General features: G+C 38.7%; 1 protein-coding gene and 1 long non-coding RNA gene across 8 annotated transcripts in view; one reads left to right on the forward strand and one right to left on the reverse strand.

Moving 5' to 3' along the window:
• TENM1 (teneurin transmembrane protein 1) overlaps positions 1 to 19,315 on the reverse strand; it is an 867,710-nt gene that overhangs the window by 350,485 nt on the left and 497,910 nt on the right. The window lies entirely within an intron of this gene.
• LOC108178741 (uncharacterized) lies at positions 1,055 to 8,021 on the forward strand. Its single transcript, XR_001795466.3, has 3 exons — positions 1,055 to 1,592; positions 5,617 to 5,720; positions 7,705 to 8,021. It is a non-coding gene; the product is annotated as an uncharacterized lncRNA (long non-coding RNA).

A 19,315-nucleotide genomic window follows, 5' to 3' on the forward strand; every position in this document is an offset into this window, starting at 1 on the left:
ACCAACGGCAAAGGAAGACCTTTCTCTCTGTCTCTCTCTCTCACTGTCCACTCTGCCTGTCAAAAAAAAAATTAAAAAAAAATCAACAAATAAACCACAGAGCTAATCTACATTATGGGCCAAATGGACTTAATTGATATTTACAGAACCTTTCTTCCCACGGTTGCAGAATACACATTCTTCTCATCAATGCATGAAACTTTGTCTAGGAAAGCAGCAAACTCAAATTGAAATCGCACTGTTTATCTTTTCTGACCAGAATGGAATACAGCTAGAAATTAGCAACTTAAGAAATTCCAGAAAATATGCAAACACATAGAGACTGAACAACATACTCCTGAATGAACAGTGTGGGTCATAGAAGGAATAAAAAATATTCCTGGAAATGAATGAAGATAATAACATAACATATCAAAAAGTATGGGATAAAGCAAAAGCAGTGTTAAGAGGGAAGTTTAATCTAACCCAATATTTATTAAATAAGGAAATTTTTATACTATTCTAAGAGTCAGAGCTGGTAGGCAGACTTCTGAGAAAAGAAGCTTCTCAAACGTCTCTTAAACACTTTGGTGGAGAGAGAGAGAGGGAAGCACATTTAGCAAGGGAAGGAAAGAAATGATATATACTGATTTGATTATGTCACATGTGTCTAGATTGTTTAATTCTAATTAAGACCTAGGGAAAATGATTCAGTGACTGCTGTAGAATTCTGGGGTGGAAACATCTTGGCACCATGTTATTTGATAAATTTCATCTACTAAAAAGGGTTATAGTCTGGGAATGAGATATTATTCCAGAAGTCTTGCCTATTGTGGAGAATGCCACAGGATTCTCAAAAAGAGTCATGGATCACTGCTTACCTGGAAAGGAGATGAACTGTGGAAACTCCACAGTAAAACATTGAGTTAATAAAAGTTACCACTCGCCACAAAATAAAAGTAAAGTGGAGTTATAAGTCAGGAGCTGAGGCAATGCCTAACGGCTGTTAGGGAAACACTCCTAATCATACCAAGCAGACATCTCTGGTCAGTCAGATAACAGTGTGCTATGGACAATATCCTCCCCTACCCATGCTGACTGGACAGTTGAAACATAAGTAAGGCGGGAACAGTATTGACTGGACTGTTCAACTGCAAGCAAGGAAGAAACAGCATTGATTGGACAACAAGTTGGAGGATGGCAAGCTGGAGGACTGACGAAAAATGAGGATAAAAAGGGAGCCCTTGCACCACTCTCCATCCTCTCGGGGATCATGGCCCGGTGTGTGTGAACTTCTGGATCTCCACACATCTGGAGCTGAAGAGGCAGCCCACTACTCTGCATGGAGCAGATAGTGGCACAAGCCAACAACAGACAAAGGGCCCAGTGTGTGTGAACCTCTGGATCTTCTCACACTTGGAGCCGAAGAGTCAGCCCACTAGCTTTTACTACACGGCATAAGGTGACTACGGGATCAAAACTCCAGCTGTCATCTCACCACCTTGCCTGGAGTCCTTATCAGCCTGCTGCCAGACCTGACCACAAAGCTGGACCAGGCCTCTTAGCAGGGGGACCTCTCGAACTTCTTGCCTGGCCATCCTCCTGGGAAGGAAGTAAGTTAAGTAGAAGATAAGTAGTTTTATTAAGCTAAGTAGTTAAGCCAAGTAGTTACATTAAGCTAAGTAGCTAACTTAAGTAGTTAAGCCATGATTAAGTTGTGGTGTTAAGTTTATTGATAAGTGTATTAAATAGTATAGATTGCTAAGTATATTGGTACTGATAAGTGTATTGACCTCAATGAGCATGCTGATGAGTAGTGTGATAAAAAACCCTTGGTGTGTAAGCAATAAAATCTCTCATTAGAAAGATAGTTTTGTGTCCTGGTGTTCCTTTCTTCCCCGTGACTGACAAGTCATACGTCGCACTTGCTACTGTGTGACAGCAGGCGCTCACGACACCTGTTACTTGGTGAATCTGGAGTTTAAGAGTACTAGGGTAAATAAAATCTAATTATTCTTAAAAAAAGAGAGAAATTTATAGCAATTAGTGGCTACATCAAGAAATTAGAAAGGCATCAAATAAATGATCTAACAATGTATCTCAAGGACCTAGAAAAACAACAACAAATAAAACCCCAAATTAGAGGAAATAAAGAATTTTTTTAAATTAGAGAAAAAATAAACAAAATTGAACAGACAAAAAATATAAAAATCAGTGGAATGAAGACCTGGTTTCTTGAAAAAATTAACAAAATTGATACAAAATTGGCTCAAACAACCAAAAAGAGAGAGGATCTAAATTAATAAAATCAGTGATGAAAAAAGAGGTGTAACAATGGTTACCATAGAAATAAAAAGAATCTTCAGGAATTACTACAAAAATCTAAATGCCAATAAATTGGAAAATCTAGAAGAAATGGATAGATTTCTAGACACATACAATCTACCAAAATTGAGTCATGAAGATATAGAAAACCTAAACAGACCAACAACTAAAACAGAGATTAAATCAGTAATAAAGACCCTTCCAACAAAGAAAAGCACAGGACCTGATGGCTTCACTGCTGAAATAAACTAAACTTTTAAAGAAGAATGAATATCAATACTCAAGCTATTCAAAAGCAATTGAAAGGGAGGGAATCCTCCCAAACTCTATCTATGAGGCCAGCATCACCTTAATTCTAAAACCAGAAAAAGATACAACATAGAAAGAGAACTACAGATCAATATCCCTTATGAATTTAGATGCAAAAATCCTCACAAGCTAATCGAATCCAATAACACAACAGACAGATCATTTACTCAGACGAAGTGGGATTTATTCCTGGTGTGCAGGGATGGTTCAACATACATATAAGTTTCACTAGTTAATTTCCCAACAGGGACTACTTTTTTAAACTGAAACTTAAACATTATAAATATTTATGTGCTACTACATGATGTATATACTGTATAATGTCAAATTATGGTAAAATATCTACTCAAACATTTAACATTCCTTTATGATAAAAACATTGAAAATTCCATTTCCTGTTTTTTAGAGAAATACATAGTACGTTATCATCTGTAGTCACCCCACTATATAATAGGACATCAGAATATCTTACCCCATCTAACTTGGTACCTGTTAATCAACTTTTCCATATCTCTCCATGCCCCCATTCTGCCATTTATTGGTAAGTAGAGTTATATTTTTAATTTCTATGAAATCAGCCAGCGCCGTGGCTCACTAGACTAATCCTCCGCCTTGCGGTGCCGGCATACCGGGTTCTAGCCCCGGTCGGGGCGCTGGATTCTGTCCTGGTTGCCCCTCTTCCAGGCCAGCTCTCTGCTGTGGCCAGGGAGTGCAGTGGAGGATGGCCCAAGTGCTTGGGCCCTGCACCCCATGGGAGACCAGGAGAAGTACCTGGTTCCTGCCATCAGATCAGCGCGGTGCGCTGGCCGCAGCACGCCAGCCGCGGTGGCCATTGGAGGGTGAACCAACGGCAAAGGAAGACCTTTCTCTCTGTCTCTCTCTCTCACGGTCCACTCTGCCTGTCAAAAAATAAAATAAAAATTAAAAAAATAAATAAAATAATTTCTATGAAATCAACTTTTTGATATTCCACATGAGTAAGATCATGTGGTGCTTGTTTTTCTGTGCTTGGCTTCTTTCACTTAGCATTGTGACCTCCAGTTCCACCCAGGTTGTTGAAAATGACAGCATTTCATGTGTTTTTACAACTGAAGAGTATTGTCTCATATTCTTTATCCATTCATCAGAGAATGGACACTGGGCTGTTTCCATCTCTTGGCTATTTTGACTAGTGTTGCAATAAAGACAGTATGCAGATGATATCTCTTCAACAGAATGATTTATTTCCATTGTCTGTATACCCACTAATGGGATAGCTGGATCATAGAGTTATTCCTATTTTTAGTTTTTGAGAACATTCATACTGTTTTCTACAAAGGCTATACTAATTTGCATTCCCACTAAAAGTATGCAAGTGTTCCCTGTTCTCCACCTCCTCACTGACACTTGCAGTCTTTTGTCTTTTTTTAAACTAGTTATTTTTTAAAAAGAATTATTTGAGAGACAGAGTTACAGACAGAGACCGTGCCAGAGAGAGGTCTTCCATTCTGCATGTTCACTCCCCAAATGACGGCAGTGGTCAGAGGTGAGCTGATCCGAAGCCAGGAGCCAGGAGTTTCTTCCAGTCTCCCATGTGGGTGCAAAGGCCTAAGGACTTGGGCCATCTTCTATTGCTTTCCCAGGTCATAGCAGAGAGCTGAATTGGAAGAGGAGCAGCCAGGACTCGAAGTGGCACCCATATATGGGATGCCGGCAGGCACTAGAGGCTGGGGCTTTAATCGGCTACACCACCACACCGCCTCCTCCCCGTTAGTTCTTTTTTTTTTAATTTATTTTATTTATTTGAAAGACATGAGTTAGGGAGAGGAAGAGACAGAGAAAGAGGTCTTCCATCTACTAGTTCACTCCCCAAATGGCCGCATGGCTAGAGCTGAGCTAATCTGAAGCCAGGATCCAGGAGATTCTTCTGGGTCTCCCACGTGATTGCAGGGGCACAAGGACTTGGGCAATCCTCCATTGCTTTCCCAGGTGCATTTAGCAGGGAGGTGGATTAGAAATGGAGCAGCCAGGACTTGAATAGATGCCTATATGGGATACTGGTGCTGCAGGCCAGGGCTTGAACCTACTGTGCCACAGTGCCGGCCCCTCTTTTGAGTAGCTAACCTTAATACAGTAAGGTAGTGTCTCATTGCAGTTTTGATTCACATTTCCCTGATGATTAGTGATGATGAACATTTTTTTCTACATACCTGTTAGCCATTTGTATGTCTTCCTTTGATAAATGTCTGTTTAAACCTATTGTCCATTTTTAAATTGATTTTTTTTGCTATTGAGTTTTGTTGAGTTCTTTATACATTGTTGTTATTCACCTTTTGTCAGATGTATAATCTGCAAATATGTTCTCCCATTCTGTAGGTTGTTTCATTATTCTGTTGATTATTTCTTTTGCTGTGCAGAAGCTCTTTAAGTTGGATGAAAGCCTCTCTATTTTTCCTTTTTAGTTCCCTGTGCTTTTGGTGTCTGATCCAAAAGACCCTTGCCATTCCAATGTCCCCCAGAAGGAACTACTTAAGATGGGAACAAACATGTTACCTGGGAAAAATTTGTGACTATATAAAAGTAATCCATGGCCTAAATTTTCTGGGACTTAAAGATTCCTTATTTTGCAAAGAAATTTAATTATATTTCCCTTTGCCAAAGCTGAAACCTAGTTCCAAATTTTATTCACCAGAACAAACTACTGATTCTATAAAGTTGGCTTTCACTGGTTACTTGTGTTATTATTTTTTTTTCTTTTTCAAGGAGGAAATATTGTGGACAGATAATACATTGTGGACAACATATTATATATGTTGATTATATTTTTAATCCTCATTTTCTACAGACATACATTTTTCTCATTTACTTTATAAGACAGTTGACATGGTATAATTTTCTGTATTATTTATTTTTATTGAATTACAATCTATAGCGTCAAGAATAGGCTATTTAAAGAATGATTCAAGTAATAACAAGGCAGTACAAAAATGACAGAGTCTAAGAGATTCTCACTGAACTTTGCAGGTTGAAAATCTAGATTGTCATTCCAATGTACCTTCTGAAGGATGTTGATCAACACTTGCCTTTCATTTCTTTTTGACAGTCTTACTCTTCTGTGTGTATTAAAGGTAAGAATGTGTTATAATGCCATAAAATAACATAAGAAATGCCACTGAAATCAGTTCTCTAACCTATCCAGCATCACATTTCTCTAAAGGACAAGCTGGCAACAAGCATGGCTGTTTTCTGAAATATCAGCTTCAAAATCAAAGAGGTAGCCTGAAGCAGAGACTGCCTACTTCCCACCAACATTCGTGTTCTCCTCTCTTCCTGGGAACACAGACTGCATTTCTCAGCCACCATTTCTCTTAGGTGTTTCTATGTGACCTAGTTCTGGGCAAATGAAATGAAAAGTGTGAACAAAAGTGACGTTTGTCACTTAAAGGCTTTGCGACTAAAAACTTCTCATCATGGTCCTCATTTTCTGTCCTCATCCACTAGATAGAAGAGAGCAGGCTCAGACAGAGTTGAAGCTTAGTACATTCATTCCACAGAATGTTAAACAATCACAGAGAGTACAGAGTTGGTAACTACTTAACCACTTTAGATATGCTGATACTTGTCTCTCAACACACGGGAGAGACAGGGCATCCCTATCCATGATCCTCCACACCTCCATTCGCCACTGCCTGCAGCCATAATCATTTGGACCAGTCATGGATATCCAACCTCAGATTTTCTCTTTTCCTTTCCCTCCTCCACTCTGTCTCAAATCCAGACACAGAACCACAATCAACTCGGGAAGCTAAGATACAGGTCATGTTGAGCCAGAGCTGGAGTTACAACATAATGCGACACAGAGAAAGGAACCTCATTTACAGTAAAGGCTGTGAGTGGAGCATACGTGCAGAGAGAATTGAACAAGAGACATCACATAAAACTGGGAAGAAATCGGAGGATGGAATATTCCATCTTTCATTAGTGTTGTCTGTATATACATACATACATACATATATATAACAACCACAATGCAAATCTCTACTCCATAGAGATTTGACATTGAAGAAAAAAATGAAGAAATCTTAGTTGCAATTATCTTTGGGGGATTAAATTTGTAGTTATTTTTCTTTGTGATTATCTGTGTTCTTTCTGTTTCTGACATGAAGGTATACACTACTTGAAAAGATTTATTTATTTGAAAGGGAGAGTTACACAGAGAGGTAAAAGGACAGGAAGAGGAGAAGAGGGAGAGAGGGGGAAGGGAGAGGGAGGGGAGGAAGGAGAAGAAGAGGAAGGGGAGGGGGAGAGGGAGGGAGCAGGGAGTGGGGAGGAAGAAGGAAAGGGAGAGATAGTGTCCATCTGCTGTTTCACTCTCCAAATGGCTGCAAAGGCTGGTCCTCATGTGAGATGTCAGCATTGAAAGCAGAGGATTAATTTGCTGTGCCACAACACCAGCCACAGAATGCACTGGTTTTATAAGGTCCTTCATGTTCTGGCCTCTGAGGACCTGTCAGTCTCACTACTGCTATTGTCTCCAATTTCCTTTAGGCTTCTTACCATCTTATGCCACATGTGTCTTCACAAATATGCTATTTTCTTTCAGGTTTCTGTGCTGCTATAAGCTTTTTTTTTTAGCAAAGAATAATATCAGAAGAGCTAAGACATTTCCAAAGTAGTGTATAAATTAAGGTGGTTGAGAGTAAAGTGGAATAGGTGGGATGAGAGTATATATCTAGGGAAAGGAATAGAATACACAAGGAAATGTATGGATAAGTAGGTAGCAGGCAGGTAGATTGATGGATGGATGGAGGGACAGACAGTTGATAGATACATACATGGAGCTATATTTGCAAGGGAAGATGATTGGTTGCTAGTTTCTTCAGAGGTTACCCTGCTATAGGCTGTCTATATTGGATCCAAATAGTCAGCAATGACTATTTCTCCAGATTTTTGCATTACTAGAAAACAAAGCAATGATGTGTAGTGTAAACTGAATACATAGTCACTGTGTCAAAAATACATTCTTATTGCTTAAAACTCTCACAAAGAAATCGTTAGGAAACTGGCGCAGTTTTATCTATGATGTGATCTACACCCTGATTTACATCCTAGGCCCTAGCCCCTGCTGCCATTGCTGGAAGCCAAGTGGCCACATGGTCCAACCACCGGTATCAAGCTCCACCCCCATCCAATGAGATTCACTGCTCCTGCTTCGCTGCCCGCCCTCGGGCAAAGTTTTAAAAGAACCTGTTCCTGAACACGTGGCTCTCTTGGCTTCTCTCATCTGCTCTCCTCTCCTCCTCTCGTCTCTCTTCTCTCTGCTCTATCTTCACTCCTCTGTCTCTCTTATACTCTCCTTCTCTCCCTTTTTCCCTCTTCACCACTTCCCTCCAGCCTGCTGGCTTTTCTCCAATAAACCCTTTCCCTTACTCTGGTGTTTGGTGTGTTTTGTGATGGCCTAACAAAAATGCATAACAGAAATATGACAAGTTAATTGGGGATAAAAGTATATGCGGAGTTTCCACTGTAGTAAAAGGAAAGCAACTGGGGGAGGCTTAGAGCTAAATGGGTTTAAGTTAGTGCTTTCCAACTCAAATTAGACTACAGACTGGAAAAATAACTAAATCCCCCAACAAAGGCTTTGGAAACAGCAATAGGATGAGGATGGATGGGAAGGGAAAAAAGAAATTGTAGCAGTCTTAAGAGAAGTTGAGTAAAACGTTAGCATGTCTTAGAACATTTTGCCTCACCAGTACCAGGACTAGGATGAGAAACATTGATCAAAAAGAGTTTCTCAATTTGGACAAGCAGCCCACAGGGAACTTTTGCAATGTCTGGAGACACTGGGAGTTGTCACACCTTAGGGGGAGGGCTACCACCTGGCACTTGGTGGTTAGAGGCTAGAGATGCTGCTAAACATCCGACAATGCTCAGGCCAGTCATACGCAACAATGGATTATTCAGCCTAAGCTGTCAATAGCGGCGAGGTTGAAAAACTTTGGTCTAAAATTATTCATTCAATTGGTACATGCAGTTTTGAGTATTCAACATCTCTGCAGGCGGGAACCTGTCACTCTAAAGATTTCCAGAAAAAGATTTCTTGCCAGGCACTCATGATCTTATCTTTCTCCCCAAGCTCACAGCTGTTATTCGTTGAGGCTATTTGTCTTTGGGATTGGTCTATTATCCAAATAAATACCCTGAACCTTAGGGCCAAAGAGCATATACAACTCATTCATAATTGCCTCAAACATTTACCCTTGCTGACCAAACAAGGAAATCTTTGTAAAATATGGAGAATAGAAAATATTTTCTACTTTCAATTTTTAAAATTGCATTTCAAATTGTACCCTTCGTGAACCTGTCACAAAGCATAAATCCAAAACCTGAAATACCGATTAAAACATGCAGAATATGTAATAATCACAGCTATTGAAACAACATTAGCTCCCCTCCAGTCAGGCCACCTAAGAAACAGTCAAATTCAGCTCTATGCTGCGCTTTAAAGCTTAGTACTACAATCCCACTTGAGCACAGAAGAATTTGTGGAAACCAGGCCTTCTTTCCACTGAAATGTGCTCTCCTTGGTTCCCTGCTGTGCAGATTTGTGAGCACAAAGAAAAAACACATTGGTTCACTTTAATTATTCAGGGACAGCACAGGCAGATAACCAAGGTAAGGTCAACTTCAACAGTATAGTGATTTCACGCACTCCTTTGACTTTAAAATATGCATTTATATTTGTCAAATATATTAAAATATGAAATATAAAATACATATATAAAATACATTATAAAATGTATAATATATATAAAATATATAAATATATAATACATATATAAATACATTATAAAATATTATAAAATATAAAATAGGGGCCAGCACTGTGGCACAGCGGGTTAACACCCTGGCCTGCAATGCTGGCATCTCATATGGGCGCCAGTTTGGGACCCGGCTGCTCCACTTTCAATCCAACTCTCTGCTTTGGCCTGGGAAAGCAGTAGAAGATGGCCCAAATCCTTGGGCCCCTGCACCCACGTGAGAGACCTGGAGGAAGCTCCTGGCTCCTGGCTTTGGATTGGCACAGCTCTGGCCATTGCGGCCAATTGGGGAGTGAACCAGCAGATGGAAGACCTCTCTTTCTCTGCCTCTCCTCTCTCTGTGTAACCCTTTCAAATAAATAAATAAATCTTTTTTAAAAAAGAAATATAAAATATATTAAAATATGAACTTATTTTCTTTATGCATCATTGTCAACATGTACAGAAAATATTATCATGGACGCTAGAGGATACAGTATATAAATGGCTGGATGGAATATAAACTCAAACCAGATTTTAAATCTTTCTATGGGATACATAAAATCAAGTTATATTTATTTCATAATTATACTGAGAATGACAATATTAAGAAAGATATTGAAACTCCACATCAATTTCACAGTATAACTCAAAATGAGGTAGAAATCCACCCCAAACCAAAAGTGGAATAGATCTCTGTACAATCTGTAGCATCTTGAATCTTATCTTATGGAGGGTTTTGTTATTTCGTTATTTTCAAGTTTTATTTATTTGAAAGGCAGAGAAACAGGAAGTTTAGGAGAGACAAAGTCAGAGAGATCTTCCATCACTGGTTCGGTTCACTCCTCAGATGGCTACAATAGCCAGGTGTGGACCTGCTCAAGGAGCCAGGAACTCCATCCTGGTCTCCTCAGTGTGGGGGCAGGGGTCCAAGTACTTCGACCATCATCTGCTGCCTTCCTAGGTGTATTAGCAGGATGCTGGACCTGAAGCAGAGGAGCTATGACTCCAACCAGACTTCCAATGTGGGATGCTGGTGACAGAAGCAGTGGCTTATGCTGCTGTGCTGCAACACTGGTCCCCAAGAGTTTGCTTTTTTATATTCATCCATTTAAAAAAAATTTTAAACTTTTATTTAGTAAATATAATTTTCCAAAGTATAGTTTATGGATTACAATGGCTTCCCCCCCCCAACTTCTCTCCCACCCGCACCCCTCCCATCTCCCGCTCCCTCTCCCATTCCATTCACATCAAGATTCATTTTCAATTATCTTTATACACAGAAGATCGATTTAGCATATATTAAGTAAAGATTTCATCAGTTTGCACCCATATGGAACATAAAGTGTAAAGTACTATTTGAGTACTAGTTATAGCATTAATTCACATTGGAGAACACATTAAGGACAGAGATCCCACATAAGGAGTGAGTACACAGTGACTCCTGTTGTTGACTTAACAATTTGACACTCTTGTTTATGGCGTCAGAAATCTCCCTAGGCTCTAGTCATGAGTTTCCAAGGCTATGGAAGCCTCTTGAGTTCACTGACTTCGATCTTATTCCGACAGGGTCATAGTCAAAGTGAAAGTTCTCTCCTCCCTTCAGAGAAAGGGACCTCCTTCTTTGATGGCCTGTTCTTTCTACTGGGATCTCACTCGCAGAGACCTTTCATTTAGATTTTGGGTGGTTTTTTTTTTTTTTTTTGCCAGAGTGTTTTGGCTTTGCATGCCTGAAATACTCTCATGGGCTCTTCAGCCAGATCCAAGTGCCTTAAGGGCCGATTCTGAGGCCAGAGTGCTGTTTAGGACATCTGCCATTCTACGGGTCTGCTGTGTATCCCACTTCCCAAGTTGGATCGTTCTCTCCCTTTTTGATTCTATCAGTTAGTATTTGCAGACACTAGTCTTGTTTGTGTGATCCCTTTGACTCTTACACTTTTTTTATTGTGTGACTTTGTCAGGAAAAGTGACTTCATAGACTTTACACTGACCTAAAATTGCCTGCTTAACTCTATTTGCCTGTCATCATCATTACCTGCTGATAGTGAAGCATAATGTCTTTTTCATTTCCTCATGACTATTGGAAATTCCAAAGGAATTATGACTGTTCAAGTTAAATTTATCTCACTTATTTAGGAACCTCACCAGGAACTAATAAACTTGCAATTAATTAGAATGCAACTAGCTAGAAAGCTGAATTGATCAAGAGTCTTTCAGTGGAAGAATAAGTAACAAGAAAGCCAGCCACAAAACAATAGAAACCGTCAAGCCAGAAAGGACCTCAAATGCCATTTAGCTTCATACACTCATTTGACTATTGAGAGAAATGAGGTTGAGAGGAAGAAAGAGATATTATCAAGGTCACATAGCTATTTAGTGACAGAACTGGACTTGGACTCAATATTTCTAATTCTAAATCCATGTTTTATTTTTTTTTCAAAGACTCACAAAAGGTCATTAAAAACTTGCAAAGGATATCCTGGGACCACTAGATGTTTTGTTCATTCTACATTTTCTTCAGCACTGTAGGATAAACTCATGTTCAAATGACAACCATTCCATATTGCAAGATTTTCAATTATAAGTTATTAAATTGTGATTTGGAGTGAAGTGTAGATTTATATTTAAGAATGATTTGCAACAAGAATGCCAATTTTTAAAAGTTCCAATTAACCTTAAGCTAACCACCAAATCAATTAATCAAAATCCCCCAGTTTTCTGGGCATTTAGGCACATCATGATTTTAATATAAATAGAATAAAAACTAGATTATGTCTCCAGGCAGGAAAATTTAAATAAACCATAAATATTCAGAGAAAGATAAAAAGAATTGACTACCAGAGACAAATTATTATAGTGCAAAGGACAGTGAATTGGTTGCGTGGAGACTTGCATTCCAGCTCCAACTCTTGCTCCAGCTGGCACATGGATATGTTATTAAAATTTCCAAGATCTAGTTACTTATCTTTAAATTGGACATAGTATCTATTATATTTACATACCAGTGTTTTCTAGAGTCTGGAATAAGATAAAAATTAAGAGTAGTTCAGATAGTGGAAAATTATACATATGAACATTATGAAAAAAACTGCATGGATTTAAAATATTTTTGCTTCGAAATACATTTGTATCTTAAAAATATTTGTTTGAAAGGAAGAGTAACACACACACACACACACACACATCTTCTATCCCCCAGTTCATTCCTCAAATGGCTAAAGCGAGGATCTAGGAACTCCATCCTGGTCTCCCACATAGATGGCAGGGACCAAAGTACCCATCTTCTGCTGCTTTCCTAGATGTATTAACCGGGAGCTGGATTGGAAGCAGACTAGCTGGGACTCTAACAGGTACTCCAAAATGGGATGCATGTGTCTTGGGTAGTGGCTTAACACCCGCACCACAACTCCTACCCCTAAATTTATCTTTTAATTCTTTTTATCCATGAATTTTTGGATTACTTTTATCTATATAATATGCACAAATGCCTATATGTCACACACACACATCTGTGGGTGTGTATATGTGTGTATATGTGTGTGTGTATATATATATATATATACACACACACATATATATATGAAAACTAAATTCTAAGTCTTTGATTTTGACAAATAAGAAAAAAGTATTTAGTTGCAGTTGTTTCTACTAAAAAGCAACCAGCAATGTTGTCACAAAATTATCTAAGTTAATGATACTATTCACTGTGATAAATGACAGAATTTGAAAGATTAGACTGTCATAGCTGAAAGACAATTATTTTAGTTGAAAGGTGGGAGAAACAGCAGACTATGAATATTTTATGCCAGAAGAAATTTAATTTACTGAGGAGGCTAATATCATGTTGTACCTGATATTTTGATAGTTGAATTGGAAATAGTCATAAGTTAGCATCTATGTCGTCAATGTAAATCCTGTGTGTATATTTGTCACCATTAAGTATCTTCATCAATAACAAGAGACTGCCTAGTGCTTTCTGTATGCCAGATGGGAACCAGAAGTCTTACGATGGCTTAGCCAATGATAAACACTTGCCCATGGAAATGTGGCTTATATTGGAGAACCAGCTTTTTAAATAAGACTGGGAGGGTATAATATCACCCTCTACCATTAGAATAGCAAAGGCAAACATTTTGCACCTAGTAGACTTATTAATCCCCAAAACTGATGTCATTCATCAGCTGTATGTCCTCATTAGGATCTGGTGATTTGGCAGTCTGTACTGCTGTGTGGGATCATACTAATGTAATGATCACTGCACAATTCCATATGAATTACCATTAGGTAAATCTGACCTCTAGCTTGGTCTGTTAGTTTCTTCCTTGTCGATTACCACATACTTCCTCAATGAATATAGTTCCTCTTGTATTCTTTTATAGGAAAGTTTTGCCCTGATTGAATTTCCTCTCAATCTATTGTTCCATTTCAACAGTAGTCTATTTTTTGTTCCCATTTTCTTACCTGTTACCAGTTCTTCAAACCCAACGCAGTAGAGCTTCAGTGTCACTAGCGTACTGAAATTGGCTGCTTAAAAGCCTAATTGACAGAGTAAGTGGTCTCTTCTCATCCACATTTCAATTGACTTCTCCACAGCATTTGAAAGTCATGATCAGTACCTCCTTGAGATCTCCTTCTCTGTTATTTCTGCTCTTCCATGATCACTACTCAATAATCTATGCTGGTTTTGTCTCCTCCATGGACTTCTAATATGTAATTGTTCCCATGGCTTGGTTCATGATTTTCTTTGAATCCTACACTAAACTCGCTTCCTAGATTTTTCAAGCTTTCCTCCATCATTTATAGAAGTTCAATTATTCTGCTAACTAACCTATGAAACAATTACTTGTGTCTATCATGAACCCTGGAATTAGACATACCTGGGTATGAACCAGCTCCATTACATATTAATTGGTTACACTGTGATGTGTTTATCAACTTCATAAGTCTTAGTTTTAAAAGGTATAAGTTGGAATAAATAGGATAATTGCTTGGCAAAAATGCCTGTTTTATAGTATGCATTCAGTAGGTGTAGGAGAAAATCCTCTTCTCTCGTTCTTCCCTTCCTGTGACCCAGATCCATATTTTCAACTATCTATTGTACATTTGACATTTTAAACTGGATGTATCACATAGATGTTTCTATATTTCCAAAATAAAACTCATTATCTAGCCGGCGCCGCGGCTCACTAGGCCAATCCTCCACCTTGCGGCGCCGGCACACCGGATTCTAGTCCCTGTCGGGGCGCCGGATTCTGTCCCAGTTGCCCCTCTTCCAGGCCAGCCCTCTGCTGTGGCCCAGGAGTGCAGTGGAGGATGGCCCAAGTGCTTGGGCCCTGCACCCCGTGGGACACCAGGAGAAGCACCTGGCTCCTGCCTTCGGATCAGCGCGGAGCGCCGGCCACGGCGGCCATTGGAGGGTGAACCAACGGCAAAAGGAGGACCTTTCTCTCTCTCTCTCTCTCTCACTATCCACTCTGCCTGTCAAAAAAAAAAAAAAAAAACACAACTCATTGTCTGATTATATAATTTCTGTTCCTTATTTTAAAAACATACACCCTCTATAATTCCCTGTACAGTAAAGCTTTCTGTCATTGTATGCTTCAAAAATTTTGGGAACAGTACAGGCAAAGTGCTGAAGAATCAAAGTAAAAAAGAAAAAAAGAAAGCAAGCTTGGGACCTGTGCTGTGGCACAGAAGGTTAAGCCTCTGAATGTAGAGCCAGCATCCCATATGGGTGCCAGTTCAAGTCCAGGCTGCTCTACTTCTCGTCCAGCTCCCTGCTAATGCACCTGGGAAAAGCGGCAGAAGATGGTCCACATACTTGGGCCCCTGTATCCATGAGGGAGGCCCTGGTTACTGGATTTGGCCTGGCCTAATCCCAGCTGTTGTGGCCATTTGGGTAGTGAACTAGTGGATAGAAGATCTCTTTCTCCCTTCCTCTCTCCCTCCCTCTCTATCTATCTATCTCTCTCTGTCTCTATCTCTGCCTTTCAAATAAAAAGGCATTGTCCTGGGGTAGGCATTTGTCACAACAATTAAAATGCTCATTGGTATCCTTACTTCCCTGTTGGGATGCCTGTATCTCATATTGGAGTCATTGGATTTGGTCCTGAATCTGCTTCTGATTCCAAATTTCTGCTAATGTGTACCCTGGTAGGCAGAAGGTGATAGTTCAAGTAGTTGGGTTCCTGTCACCCATACAAGAGACCCAAATTGAATTCTTAGCTTCTGGCTTTGGCAGGGCCTAGCCCTGACAGTTGCAAGCATTTGGGGAGCAAACCAGTGACTGGAAGATCTATCTCCTCCCATCTCTGCCTGTCTCTGTCTCTCTACTATTCAAATTACAATTTTTTTAAAAGACATAATCTTTTACACAGGTTGCAATGGATAATTAAGGTAAGTAAATGAAAGATCTGAAGTAAACTTATACAGTTGAATCAGGTCTTAATAAACACATACTCAGGGTGTTATAAGACCATAGGTAACTGGTTTCTATGAGGGGGTTTCAAGAAGTTTATGGAAAATTTGAATAACCTTTAATTCCATTTTCCATAAACTTTTTGAAGCCACTTCCATATGAAGGTAGGGGTAGGGACAACCCTATGATCTGAATGTGTCCTTCCAAAGTTCATATGTTGAGATGTAGTCTGAATTATGTTGGTATTAAGAGGTAAGGTGTTTAGGAGATGGTTACATTTTGAGGGCTCTGCCCTCATGAATGGGATTAGAGCCCTTATAAAAGAGGCCTGAACGAGCCTGTTGGCTCCTTTTGCTGGGTGAAGACACAGAATAAATGTACTATTTATGAAAAACAAGCACTCAAGGTGCCTTAAATTTAGACATCCTGGCCCCTGAACTATGAGTAATCAATTTTTATTGTTTATATATTGCACAGTCTTAAGGTATGCTGTTACAGTAGCCCCAATGACTAGGGCAGAGGTTAAGGCACATAAAGGAAGACTTCTAAGAGGTATCTTTGCCTCCTCTCCCCATTCTTCCATATTATATATATATTCCAAATCCTGCAATATCATTCACCTTGGGAAGATTAACATTCCTCAGGAAACGCTGTCACCCCCACTAGAATGTAAGCTCACTAAAGGAAGAGTTTTTATATGTTTTGTTTTCTGCTGTGGCAACACACAACTAGAACAGTGCCTGGTATATGGTAGGCATTCAGCTAATATCTGTTTAAATTGGTTGAAATTTATTTATGCAAAATTAATTCATCATAGTATTTATAGTGAACTTTTTTCATTTGAAGTATTTGCATTATACACTTTCTTCTACACTCACACCAAAAGAAATGGAACAAAATAGAGAAGCAGATGTTACTGTTTATTTCCTTATCTGTTTGCCAAAGGGGCCAATTCTTTTTGAGCTTTCCTATTCTTTAAATGGAATACTCAGTACCACACTTTCACAATTCTTGCAGAGACATGTAAAGACCTCAAGACTTAACCTGATCTTATCTTTTGCTTTTAAAGCTACAAACATTTTTATGTTGTAGAATTAATAAAGAGCCAGCTGGATTTTCCCAATGGGAAATGTTTAGTAGAATGTCTTTGATAGACACACATACATACACACACACACACCTGTAAAAAGAGAATAATTGACATGAAAATCATTTTCTATCACTTCAAAAGTAACTGATAATTTTAAGAAAATATAATAGACAAGTGTCTATTAACTTGACATGGTGATGAAAATATTTATTATGAATACCTGGGTAAGTAATTTTGTAGTCAACAAAGTTGGTAAGAACATGTTTTGTTTCTTGCTTAAAACCAGATATTTCTGTTTTAAAAATTCAATTCAGGATACAGAAGTGTATAAGTTTATGTTGAAGGAAGCAAGAAGGTAGATATAGATTCTTCCAAAATTCAATTCCTGTTTGCTATGCTCATATATCAATCAACTCATAATAAAAATTCCCTAACACATCTGTTTAGATTCACATTTGGACTGCAAAATTAATCTTCTTTATATTAAAACCAGATTTCATTTATGTTGAAATTTTCTTTCTTTATAAAATTGAAGAAATTATGTTTGTCTATGGTTTTATTTTGAAAACAAACAGAACAGTCATTTTAAAAGTATGTTTAAAAACAATAGGTGCCAGTGTTGTGGTGTAATGGGTTGCATGTGATACCAGCATCCCATATGGGCGCCAGTTAGAGTCTGGGCTGCTCCACTTCTAATCTTTCTCCTTGCTAATGTGACTGGGAAAGCAGCAGAAGATAGTCCAAGTAGTAGGGCCCCTGAACCCATGCGCGATACCTAGAAGCAGCCCCTGGCTCCTGGCTTCAGTTTGGCTCAGCCCCAGCCTTTGCATCCATTTGGGAAGTGAACCAGTAGATGGAAAATCTCTCTGTCTCTCCCTCTCTCTCTCTCTCTAACTCTGAGTTTCAAATACATCAAATAAATCTTTTTTTTAAAAAAATAAAAATAATAGCACAGGAGTTGGCATTTAGTGTAGTGGGTTAAGCTGCCATATGGACACTGATTTGAGCCCCGGCTGCTCCCTTTCCCATTCAGCTCCTTGCTAACGTGCCTGGGAAAGCATTGGAGGATGGCACAAGTTCTTGGGCTCTTGTGCCCACTTGGGAGACCTGGAATCAGACTGGCCCGGCCCTGGCCATTGCAGCCATCCGGGGAGTGAGCCAGTTAATGGAAGTATGTTTCTCTCTCTCTCCCTCTCTCCCCCACCCTGTAACTCTGCCTTTCAAATAAATAAATCTTTTTTAAAAAATAATACCATAAGCAAAACAAACTAGACTGTATCAAAATAATCTCTGAAGCATTGTTCACAATCACCTAAGCAATAGACTATTATAGATGCATTTTTAGTCTCAATATGTAAATTTTATTTTAAGAATACAGAACTATCTTCCATATAAATTCAATATATTCCACATATATCATTTGGTGTAGGCTGGAAAGCTTCGTTGATTTCTGTTCATCTCTAGTAAACAGGATTTATCGGTCATAGATTAATTCTATGAAGTCTTTTCCTGTCTTGAAAAGAATCTTTAAATCTGTGGTTGAAGATAGATTTTGCTAACCCTGGTGCTGTTAAAGGATTAAAGCATGAGATATTGTTGGATCTAAACTGCATATGTACTTTCTGAGCTTTTTCCCCTAGTCATTATTGAAGGAAAAAATTATGTCTCTAAATCTATTTTTTTCATTGCAAATGTTCTAAGAAAAAACTGTATAAATGCTATGTAGATTTTAGTAGTGTTATATAATAAAAATGTAACTACCCTTGGAGAACTTACATTTATGGGTTAATATTTAAAGGATATTATTCCATAGACATTTAAATCACTGCCATCACCATTAACGAGTATTTCTTCCAAATGTTTTTGTTTTCCCAAGATAGGCACTAACTCTAGAAGTGTGGTAACAAGCATTGGTCATACAGATTTCATTTCTTTTTCCATTCATTGCCAATATCTCCTCTACCAATGGCCCTGGCTTTTCTTTCATAAAAATAGCCCTGTAGACTACATTTAATTGCCACATTGGCTTACAGCCAGCAAGGGCAGTTATCTTCAGAACACGCTATAGGCATCTGTCAGAATACTAAAAATGAATGAAATGGTTGCTATGCACTTTTCTGGCCAGGCATGACTCCAATACACAGTTCTGATTTGTCTTTGTGAGCTGAAGTGGTCATGTTAACCTCAAACCCAGGTTCTCTGTAGTATTCAAAATCACAGCAAAATCTTTAAGATTCATTTTGAATAACAGATCTTAGTTAATTTCCATCATCATGATGCTGAAAAAATAATTACCACCCAAGAGTAGGTCAAACCAAATTAGTTGACCAAAAATTCTTAATGAGTAACAGAATATCAAGTAAACTTTGAGTTAGCAATTTTAATTGGGTGACAGCAAAGAGAATAATTAAGGAA

This window comes from Oryctolagus cuniculus, chromosome X, assembly GCF_964237555.1.
Source record: "Oryctolagus cuniculus chromosome X, mOryCun1.1, whole genome shotgun sequence".
Lineage (NCBI taxonomy): Eukaryota > Metazoa > Chordata > Mammalia > Lagomorpha > Leporidae > Oryctolagus > Oryctolagus cuniculus.